This window comes from Rhinoraja longicauda, chromosome 4, assembly GCF_053455715.1.
Source record: "Rhinoraja longicauda isolate Sanriku21f chromosome 4, sRhiLon1.1, whole genome shotgun sequence".
Taxonomy (NCBI): domain Eukaryota; kingdom Metazoa; phylum Chordata; class Chondrichthyes; order Rajiformes; family Arhynchobatidae; genus Rhinoraja; species Rhinoraja longicauda.
Genome location: NC_135956.1, coordinates 75020154 through 75032200, shown reverse-complemented (window position 1 = coordinate 75032200; position 12047 = coordinate 75020154). Strand labels below are relative to the sequence as shown.

The 12047-nt window shown below is 44.6% G+C and overlaps 1 protein-coding gene across 1 annotated transcript in view; it reads right to left on the bottom strand.

Annotated features, from left to right (window-relative positions):
* LOC144593200 (piezo-type mechanosensitive ion channel component 2-like) overlaps positions 1 to 12047 on the bottom strand; it is a 482240-nt gene that overhangs the window by 424655 nt on the left and 45538 nt on the right. The window lies entirely within an intron of this gene.

Below are 12047 nucleotides of genomic sequence, written 5' to 3'. Positions count from 1 at the left end.
ATGGGCACTTGCCCGGGGCCCCACGAGCTTATATGTTTAATTTTATCGACCATTTACATTTTTATTCCTGTGAGTAGTTGTCGTAGGGGCCCCAGTACACTGCTTTGCCCGGGGCCCATAATGCTGTAAAGACGGCCCTGCCCTTGACATCCTTACTAATCAAGATTCTGTCAACCTCCACCTTAAAATATCCATTGACTTGGCCTACACAGCCATCTTTTGCAATGGATTCCACCCTCTGACTAAATTAATTCCTTTAATCTTCTTTCTAAAAGTACGTCCCTTTATTCTAATGCTATGGCCTCTGGTCCTAGACTCTCCCGCTAATGGAAACATCCTCTCCACATTCACTCTATCCAGGCCTTTCATTGTTCGTTAAGTTTCAATGAGGTCCCCCTCATCCTTCTAAACTCCAGTGAATACAAGCCCAATGCCTTCAAACGCTCATCATATGTTAACCCAATCATTCCTAGGATCATTCTCGTAAACATCCTCTGGACCCTCTCCAATGCCAGCACATCCTTCCTCAGATATGGGGCCCAAAACTGCCCACAACACTCCAAATGCAGTTAGCATGGACAAGGGTTACATGAGAGACAAAAAAAATCTAATAAATTGTCCCTCAAAGGTTGGTGCTTGGCTTCGCTTATTACCAATTCATGTCAATAATTTGCGTGAAGGAAATGGGGTAATATTTCCAATGCCATTGCAAAACTGGAGGAGGGAAATAACATATGAGGAGGATGTAAAAAAAATAGGGGCATGTTTATTGAATTGGCTAGAATGTAGCAACGGGAATAAACCTATTCTCTAAATGGGGAGATGATTCAGAAATCGAAGGTGCAAAGGGACTTAGGAGCGCTGGTGCACGATTCCCAAGAGGTTAGTTTTCAGGTTAAATCAGCAGTAAGGGGGTCAAATACAATATTGGCATTCATTTTGAGAGGAGTAGAATGTAAAGGAGTCAAGAGTAAAGAGTGTTTTTTTATATTGTCACATGTCCCAAAACGGATCAATGAATTTCTTATTTACAGCAGCAGAACAGAGATGTAAGCATAAAGCAAGGATGTAATGCTGAGGCTTGATAAGGTGCTGGTCAGACCAATACTGTGAGCATTAATGGGCCCCATATCTGAGGAAGGATGTACTGGCATTCGAGAGAGTCCAGGAGGTTTACAAGAATGATCAGAGGGATTATTAGGTTAATGTATAACAAGCGTTTGATGGCACTGGGCTTGTACTCGCTGGAGTTTAGAAGGATGAGGGAGGGTTCTCATTGAAACTCACCAAATAGTGAAAGGCCTGGATAGAGTGGATGTGGAGAGGATGTTTCCAGTAGTGGGAGAGCATGGGACCAGAGGGCAGGGCCTTAAAATAAAAGGACGTACCTTTAGAATGGAGATGAGGAGGATTTTTCTTTAGCCAGGGGGTGGTGAATATGTGCAATTCATTGCCACAGACGACGTTGGAGGCTATCATTGGCTAATTTTTTAGGAGATTGTAGGTTCTTGAGGATCAGTAAGGGCATCCAAAGTTATGGGGGAGTAGGCAGGAGAAGGGGGCGAGAGTGAAACCCAGAACAGTGATCGAATGGTTAATTTAGTTTATTGTTACACAAAGGACCTGTGCTGTATGGCTCTATGAGTTCTGGTAGATGTCTTACAATGCACTGACATCAAACTAGATTTTTCAGTGACAGATAGTTTGCTCAGCGGGATTTATGGCTTTAAAATCAATTATAACTTACAAAACAAAACAAGACTTTAGATCTCGCATTATTTTACAGAGAGAATAGTTTGCAAATCGTTTTTTGTTCCGTCAACGCATTGATTTCCCTCAACTATCATCGAGAAAGCTATAAAACAATGCGACCTTCCATGGAAACACTAAATGACTGACAGTAAATGTAGGATTTCAGTATCAGAATTCAGTATCAGTATTTCTTTGGAACGCTGGAGGTTGAGGGGACCTCAAAGAAGTAAATAAAATTATGAGAGGTATAAATAAGAACGACATTCTGAACCATTTTCTTTCAGGGTGGAAATATCAAGGATACGAGGGCATAGCTTGAAGTTGAGAGGGGTAAAGTTTAAAGGAAATTTGCAGGGCAATTTGTTTATACAGAGAATGATGAATGCCTGGAACGCACTGACAGAGTTGATATTGGGAGCAGATATGATTGTGGCATTTAAGAGGATTTAAGATAGGCACGTGGCCCTGCATGGAAGAGGGATATGGATCATGTGAGAGAACTCAGTATAACTTAGCATCACGTTTAGACAATAGACAATAGGTGCAGGAGTAGGCCATTCGGCCCTTCGAGCCAGCACCACTATTCAATGTGATCATGGCTGATCATTCCCAATCAGTACCCCGTTCCTGCCTTTTCCCCATACCCCCTGACTCCGCTATCCTTAAGAGCTCTATCTAGCTCCCTCTTGAAAGCACTCAGAATTGGCCTCCACCACCTCTGAGGCAGAGAATTCCACAGATTTACAACTCTCTGACTGAAAAAGCTTTTTCCTCATTTCCGTTCTAAATGGCCTACCCCTTATTCTTAAACTGTGGCCCCTGGTTCTGGACTCCCCCAACATTGGGAACATGTTTCCTGCCTCTAACGTGTCCAACCCCTTAATAATCTTATATGGTTCAATAAGATCTCCTCTCATCCTTCTAAATTCCAGTGCATACAGAATTTATGCATACAAGCCCAGTCGCTCCAGTCTTTCAACATAAGACAGTCCCGCCATTCCTGGAATTAGCCTAATAAACCTACGCTGCACGCCCTCAATAGCAAGAATACCCTTCCTCAAATTTGGAGACCAAACTGCACACAGTACTCCAGGTGTGGTCTCACCAGGGCCCTGTGCAACTGCAGAAGGACCTCTTTGCTCCTATACTCAACTCCTCTTGTTATGAAGGCCATCATTCCATTGGCTTTCTTCCCTGCCTGCTGTACCTGCATGCTTCCTTTCAGTGACTGATGCACTAGGACACCCAGATCTCGTTGTACGTCCCCTTTTCCTAACTTGACACCATTTAGATAATAATCTAAGTGGATAACCTCACACTTATCCACATTAAACTGCATCTGCCATGCATCTGCCCACTCACACAACCTGTCCAAGTCACCCTGCAACCTCATAGCATCTTCCTCACAGTTCACACTGGCTCCCAGCTTTGTGTCATCTGCAAATTTGCTAATGTTACTTCTAATCCCTTCATCCAAATCATTAATGTATATTGTAAATAGCATGGACATTGTGTGCCGAAGGGCCTGTTCCTGTGTTTATTTTAGTTTAGTTTAGAGATACAGGCGGGAAAAGGCCCTTCGGCCTACCGAGTCCGCGCCGACCAGCTATCCCCCGCACACTAACACTATCTTACACACACCAGGGACAACTTACAATTTTACCGAAGCCAATTACCCGTTTGTCTTTGGAATGTTGGGGGAATCATGGAGCACCCGGAGAAAACTCACGCAGGTCACAGAGAGAACGTACAAACTCCATACCGACAGCACCCATTGTCAGGAACGAACCGAGTCTCTGATGCTGTAAGGCAGCACCTCTACCACTTCAGAAGAATTTATTTTTAATGATTTGCTAGCTCGACATTAGTATGCTTTGTTGGAACCATTAAATTTTTCTAAATATGGTACAATGATCGCACTTTAAATAAAAATTATAGTAAAATAATTTCAAAGCATGCATACTTAGTGCTATTAAATACTATATTGATTCTCCAGAGAACATACATTTCTTTGTTTCAACAGTCCACATTTTTTGTTTACCGATTAACCAACAGACTTTAGTCTCAAATCAAAAGACTTTAAAAAAAGATGATAACACTCACATTTGTAGGCTCGGATTCTTTTGGAATGTATGTCTGTCTCGACGTTATATATCTTTCTTATCATTTGTTGTTCTAATTCAGAGTAGTCTGGACTTTAAAATGATCGAACATTTACAATTTTCCCAGCAACTTCACATGATTTTCTGCACCATGGTTGTGAGATAAAAGCCTACTTAAGTGCTGTGTCCGGAACAGATGGACCTGGTAATAAAACTGTCAAAGTTTTCATCTCAATGTAAGAAGCAAGTTCTGGAGATTCACCACTATCTGAGAGAAGATATTTCTATGCACTTCAGTTTTAAATGACTGCCACTTATTTTGTAACAATGACTCCTTCGAGTCAAAGAGTTATGCAGCACGAAAACAGGCCCTTTGGTCCACCTCGTTCATGCTGACCAAAACGTCTCATCTTAGTTCGTCCCACTTGCCCATGTTTTGCCCATATCCCTCAAAACTTTTCCTGTCCGTGTATCTGTCCAAGTGCCCTTTAAATACTGAAGTGCCGGAGTAACCCCGCGGGTTAGGCAGCACCTCTGGAGATAAAGGATGGTTGACGTTTCGGGTCTGGACCCTTCTTCAAACTGAAAGTAACGGGGAAGGAACTGGAGGTAAGAAAAGGCCAGAATGAATCAGGGCTGGCAGGGTTGGAGAAGGGATGATAATAAAGGGATACAAGGATGTGAACAGTGGAACTAAGAGGATGAGTAGGATGGGGAAGGGGGAGAGAGGGAGAGAGAGGGGGAATCAATATTCTCATCACTGGGTTGTAATCTGCTCAAGCTACTAGTGCGAGACTTGGTACATTATGTTACAGCTGTACAAGACTTTACTGAGACCATACTTGGAGTATCCTGTGCAGATCTGGTCAACTTACTAAAGGAAGGGTGGCATTAAGCTTTCCAAGACTAGAGGGTGTGAGCTATAGGGAGAGGTTGAGTAGGCTGGGTCTCTATTCCATGGAGCGCAGAAGGATGAGGGGCGATCTTATAGAGGTGTACAAAATCATGAGTGGAATAGATCGGTTAGATGCACAGTCTCTTGCCCAGAGTAGGGGAATTGAGGATCAGAGGTCATCGGTTCAAAGTGAAAAGATCTGAGGGGTAACCTTTTCACACAAAGGGTGGTGGGTCTATGGAACAAGCTGCCAGATGAGGTAGTTGAGCCTAGGACTATCCTAACATTTAAGAAACAGTTAGACAGGTACTTGGATAGGACAGGTTTGGAGGAATATGAACCAAGCGCAGGCAGATGGGATGAGTGTTGCTGGGACATTGGCAAGTTGGGCCGAAGGACCTGTTTCCACACTGTATCACTCTATGACTCTAAACAGGGAAGGGGACATAAAAGGTTCACAAGGATACCAGAAGTGGAGTTGAAGCAAGTCTGGAGTGGAACTGGAGTGGAAGTAGGTCATCCTCAAAACTGACTAAGGAAAACAATGTTAACGTTTTTTATTCAAGATACCTTCTGTATATTTTTTGCTGCCGTCCATCAGTGCAACATGTGGGTGGCACGGTGGCGCAGTGGTAGAGCTGCTGCCTTACAACACCAGAGATCCAGGTTCGATCCCCACTACAGGTGGTGTCTGTATGGAGTTTGTACATTGTATGGGGAAGTTTTGTTGCCTTCCATCACAGTGAGGGGGTGTTTGGAGTCACTGTGATGGATGTTGGTGTTGGGGTCGTGTGTCCTGTGTTCTTTTCTTTTTTGCTGTGTCTTGTGACTGCTGAAATTTCGTTCGGTATTTATACCGAATGACAATAAAGTTCTGTTATACTGTTATACTGTTATTTGCCCTGTGACCGTGTGGGTTTTCTCAAGGTGCTCTGGTTTCCTCCTGCACTCCAAAGACATGCAGGCTTGTAGGTTAATTGGCTTCTGTTAATTGTCCCTGGCGCATAGGATCGAACGAGTGTATGTGTGATCACTAGTCGGCGTGGACTCGGTGAACCGATGGGCTGTTTTCCACGCCATATCTCTAAACTGAACTAAATGTCAGGAGCACAAGGTGTTTCACTCTTTCACTGTAGAAGCTTTGAGCTGTCACAAAGTAATCAGCGTAGACCTTTCACTGGGGTTCTTTGTCAACTATTTGGAGATGTGTATCAGTGCACTACAGCTGCAGTTCCAAACCCTTAACCTAGTACTTCTGCAAGGTGTACAAATAATAAATGTCAGGCTTAAAAAAACCCACATGCGCACTCACGCATGCACACACACAAAATGTCTTTCCCTAGATTCTTTCATTGTAAACACTGGGCTGCATATCTTTTTCAACAGAAGTCTTATTGCAGTCTCCCCACTCAGTCAACACGTTCTATGCCGTAATATATTTTCCATACACACAGAGGGCAGCTGTTGGCGCTATCTTTATGAAGATACCATGAACAGCAATTGCAACACACTGTGGTAACCGAGCAACCTATGCAGTTTGACACCAGTTATCATCGCATTTATGGTTTTTATTTTGATTTCTATGGGAAGTCCAACGCTGATTGTTAACGACTGGTCAGACACTGGGAGTGGGAGGAGGTGCAGTTGTGTCAGCCTTTACCAGCTAACATTCATCGGATGCAACCTTGCACCCAACCTGTAATCAGGTCACCATCCAGTCCACGTGCAAAAAAAAACAAACAACGTTACCTCATCCAACTGTAGATTAGTTTAGAGATAGTTTGGATTCATTAGTTCACAGGTTATTGGAGCAGCATTAGGCCATTTGGCCCATCAAGTCTACTCCGCCATTCAATCTTTCCTTCTCATCCCCATTGTCCTGACATCTCCCATAACTCCCCATTCAAGAGAAAGATAGATAGAGCCCTTAAGGATAGCGGAGTCAGGGGGTTTGGGGAGAAGGCAGGAACGGGGTACTGATTGAGAATGATCAGCCATGATCACATTGAATGGTGGTGCTGGCTCGAATGGCCTACTCCTGCACCTATTGACTATTGTCTATTGTCTATAACTCCTGACACCTGTACTAATAAAGAATCTAACAATCTCCACCTTAAAAATGATGGTCTCCACATCCTTCATTTAGAGATACAGCGTGGAAACAAACCCTTCAGACAACTGAGTCCACGCCGACCATTGATCCCAATACACACTAGTTATTTCTTATCCCACTTTTGCATCCACAATCTGTTCCTTTTCTCTGGAGATGCTGCCTGACCTGATGAGTTACTCCACAACTGTCTACCTTTGGTGTCAACCAGCATCTGCAGTTCCTTCCTACACTCACTAGTTTAGTTCAGTTTATTATTCTCACGTGTACTGAGGTACAGTGAAAAGTTTTTGTTGCGAGCTATCCAATCATCTATACGTGATTATAATCAAGCCACAGTGCACAGTGACAGGATAAAGGGAATAACGTTTCGTGGCAAGATAACGTCCTGCAGAGTCCAATTAAAGATAGTCCGAAGGTCTCCAATGAGGTAGATTGGAGGTCAGGACCGCTCTCTAGTTGGTGATAAGATGGTTCAGTTGTCTGATAACAGCTGGGAAGAAACTGTCCCTGAATCTGGAGCTAGGGGTACACACTAGGGGGAATTTCCAGCGAGAAATTAACTTACAAACCCACACGTCTTTGGGATGTGGGAAGAAACCGGAGCACCCGGTGGAAACCCACGTGGTCACAGGGAGAACGTGCAAACTCCACATAGACAGCACCCGAGGTAAGGATCGAACCTAGGTCTCTGGCGCTGTGAGGCAGCAGCTCTACCATCTGTGCCACTGTGCCAGATCCCCACATTGCAATTATCACAAAGGAATGGGTAAGCAATAATGGATCTCCATGTGTGACAGGCTCTCTAACACCAATCCATGTTCTCCAGAGATGCTGCCTGCAATACTCCAATACTATGTGTCTTCGTTTGTAAACCAGTATCTGCAGTTCCTTGCACCCACTCTTACAGCTACCTTCCATATTCTCCCCATTTCCCGTACAACACTGATGAATTCACTCTAGGATGTTATACCCAACACTCTGGATGCTGGAAATCTGGAAAGAAAAGTTGGGAAGTGTGCATCAAACACAACGGAAAATGAGGCCTGTTAACGTACACGTTTCAGACTGCAAAATAGTCCCAAAAAGGGGGCCAAAAAACAGGAAATGCTGCAGGCATTCATCAGTTCAAAGATCATCGGTGGGGAGAGAAACCGTCTGAAGCGGAGCACCAGGGCAACTGGTGACTCTGGTGATCAATGGTTGGCGTGGAGTCGATAGGCCGAAGAGCCCGTTTCTATGCAGTGTCTCTGAACCAAACTACACTGAACATTTTAAACATCCATTCAGTCAAAATATCAGGCAACACCTGTGTGCAGGGAGACAGGCTTTTGTGTCAGGTTAATGTCAATTCTTTTTGAATTATTATGGGTTTTACAGACTACAGGTCCACCACCAATTTTCCAGAATCTGGGACCTGTTAGTCTTTAATCCCTCCCGGACGGAAGTCCCCCTGAAAATGTGTTGCCAAGGCTGGGTGAAGCGCCCGATCTCGACCTCATCAGGAGTTCCGCACCGATCAGGGGGTCGAATTTGTCCCCTGCGGCTGGGCCTCTGGAACTCTGGCCCGGCCCGAGCCGGCAGATCCATTCCCATCCAGCAAAACAGATAATCCAGAAAGCCTCTGGAACCTAGGGTGTCGGAGGATCAGTGGTGGATCTGTACTATGTTTACATATCTGTTTTTATGCTGCAAATTAAAAAATAATTGTTCTGTTTCGGGACATGGGACAATAAAACACTCTTGACATTTCCTCTGAATCTTTTTAATCTTCAGTAACATGTGTTCAAAGAGACTGCAATAATACATGCCTCCCTATAGCTTGATGAGAAAATTAAAACTTACTGAATGAGCTTAGGGATACAACGCGGAAACAGGCCCTTCGGCCCACCGGGTCCGCGCCGCACAGCGATCCCTGCCTATTAACACTATCCTACACACACTAGGGACAATTTTTATATTTACCAAGCCAATTATCCTACATATCTGTACGTCTTTGGAGTGTGGGAGGAAACCGAAGATCGCGGAGAAAACCCACGCAGGTCACGGGGAGAACGTACAGACAGCACCCGTAGTCAGGATCGAACCCGGGTCTCCAGGCGCTGCATTCGCTGTAAGGCAGCAGCCCTACCGCTGTGCCACCGTGCCGCCTTTGTGGTGTTGAGGTCACGTCAACTGTGAGGAGCAACATTGCCGCAAATAGGATTGAGAAAAGTGTTGGGAAGGCACAGTGGCACAGCGATAGAGATGCAGCATTACATCACCAGAGACTCGGGTTCGATCCTGACCTCTGGCGCTGTCTGTACGGAGTATGCACGTTCTCCCTGTGACTGCATGGGGTTTCTCCAGGTGTACCCAGTTCCTCCCACATTCCAAAGGCATGCATGTTTGTAGAGTTAATTGGCTTCTGTAAATTGTCCCTCGTGTGTAGGATAGAACTAGTGTACGAGTGATCGCTGGTCGGCATGGACCCGGTGGGCTGAAGGGCCTGTTTCCACACTGTATCACTAAACTCTAAACAAGGATGCAGCCTTGTGTAACACTGGTGTTCACTCAGATCAGCTCAGTGGCAGACCTGTTAGTTAATATCAAGGTGACAGGCCATCGGGATTGAAGTATGCCCTTAATGACACCACTCAACAATCTGAAAGCTGATCTTTAACCATTCTGGACAATGTTTTCAATCCATAGCCAGTGAGTCATAGAATGGGCAGTAAAACCGTACAACCTCAGATCAGGAGAGGATAATTATTGACTCGGGAGCAAGATAAAGGAGCCATGGTTAGAAATTGCCTCTGTGCAGTAATTGTAACCGATTGTAAATCCCAGTCTTTACAAACTGATCAACAATTTCATTGCAAGCAACCAGCATTGCAATCTTACTTTTCACCAAAGATAATAGAGCAGAGTAAAATAGACCACTCGACCCTAAAAACCGTAGTATGTCATGGTACCATTTTAGTAGGAAAAAACTTGCAGAAACATTTAAAAAGAAAAATGACAAAAATCTGTGAATTGATAGATTCTGCATTATTCTGCATTTTTATGGTATCATCACATATACTGTTGCCCCAAAACACTGATTACACTGCGAGAGGCAGAGAGAACGGCGGAGTTTGCCTACTAAAATGGCGGATGTTACACTCCTTTGCGTACTACACTTCAGGATTACGTGATTTGAACGGAGTGGTTCATCTTGCTCCTCTAGTATCTTTACTTTTCGCCTCTCTTCATCGTAAGTCATCGAGAACACAATCGATAAAGAACATAGAACATTATAGCACAGGAACAGGCCCTTCAGGCCACAATGTCTACACTAAACATGGTGCCACTTTTACAATAGACAATAGACAATAGACAATAGACAATAGGTGCAGGAGTAGGCCATTCAGCCCTTCGAGCCAGCACCGCCATTCAATGCGATCATGGCTGATCACTCTCAATCAGTACCCCGTTCCTGCCTTCTCCCCATACCCCCTCACTCCGCTACCCTTAAGAGCTCTATCCAGCTCTCTCTTGAAAGCATCCAACGAACTGGCCTCCACTGCCTTCTGAGGCAGAGAATTCCACACCTTCACCACTCTCTGACTGAAAAAGTTCTTCCTCATCTCCGTTGTAAATGGCCTACCCCTTATTCTTAAACTGTGGCCCCTTGTTCTGGACTCCCCCAACATTGGGAACGTGTTTCCTGCCTCTAATGTGTCCAATCCCCTAATTATCTTATATGTTTCAATAAGATCCCCCCTCATCCTTCTAAATTCCAGTGTATACAAGCCCAATCGCTCCAGCCTTTCAACATACCACAGTCCTGCCATTCCGGGAATTAACCTAGTGAACCTACGCTGCACGCCCTCCATAGCAAAAATATCCTTCCTCAAATTTGGAGACCAAAACTGCACACAGTACTCCAGGTGCGGTCTCACCAGGGCCCGGTACAACTGTAGAAGGACCTCTTTGCTCCTATACTCAACTCCTCTTGTTACGAAGGCCAACATTCCATTGGCTTTCTTTACAGCCTGCTGTACCTGCATGCTTCCTTTCATTGACTGATGCACTAGGACACCCAGATCTCGTTGAACTCCCCCTCCTCCTAACTTGACACCATTCAGATAATAATCTGCCTTTCTATTCTTACTTCCAAAGTGAATAACCTCACACTTATCTACATTAAACTGCATCTGCCATGTATCCGCCCACTCATACAACCTGTCCAAGTCACCCTGCAGCCTTATTGCATCTTCCTCACAATTCACACTACCCCCCAGCTTAGTATCATCTGCAAATTTCCTAATGGTACTTTTAATCCCTTCGTCTAAGTCATTAATGTATATTATAAATAGCTGGGGTCCCAGCACCGAACCTTGCGGTACCCCACTGGTCACTGCCTGCCATTCCGAAAGGGCCCCATTTATCCCCACTCTTTGCTTTCTGTCTGTCAACCAATTTTCTATCCATGTCAGTACCCTACCCCCAATACCATGTGCCCTAATTTTGCCCACTAATCTCCTATGTGGGACCTTGTCGAAGCCATTACCTGTCTGCTCTATATCCCTCCACTCCCTGCATATCCGTATGCCTATGTAAAAGTCTCTTAAATGACTATCACATCTGCCTCAACCACCACTCCAAGCAGTACATTCCAGGCACCCACCACCCTCTGTATAAAAACACGGCCCGCATATCTCCTTTAAACCTTGCCCCTCCCACCTTCAAGCTATGCCTTCTAATATTTGATTTTTCCATCCTGGGGAAAAGGTTCTGACTGTCTACCTTATCTATATCTCTTATCATATTCTATACTTCTGTCAGGTCTCCCTGCAACCTCTGGCATTCCAGAAAAAAAACAATCCAAGCCTATCCAACCACTCCCTGCAGCTAATACTCCATAATCCAGGCATCATTCTGGTAAACCTCCTCTGCACCTTTACCTCAGCTTCCATATCCTACCTGTATTGGGGTGACCAGAACTGAAGACAATGCTCCAAATGGGGCTGAACCAAAGTCCCATAAAGCTGCTTCATGGTTTTGCAAAAAGGCTTTTAAGTAAATTCAAATCCTGACCCGAAACCTTGCCGATCCACGTCCTCCAGAGATGCTGTCTGGCTAGCTGAGTTACTCCAGCACTCAGAGTGTGACTAAGAATTTGAAGTAAGTTTCACTTAACCTTAAAACCCAGCACTTATTGAAA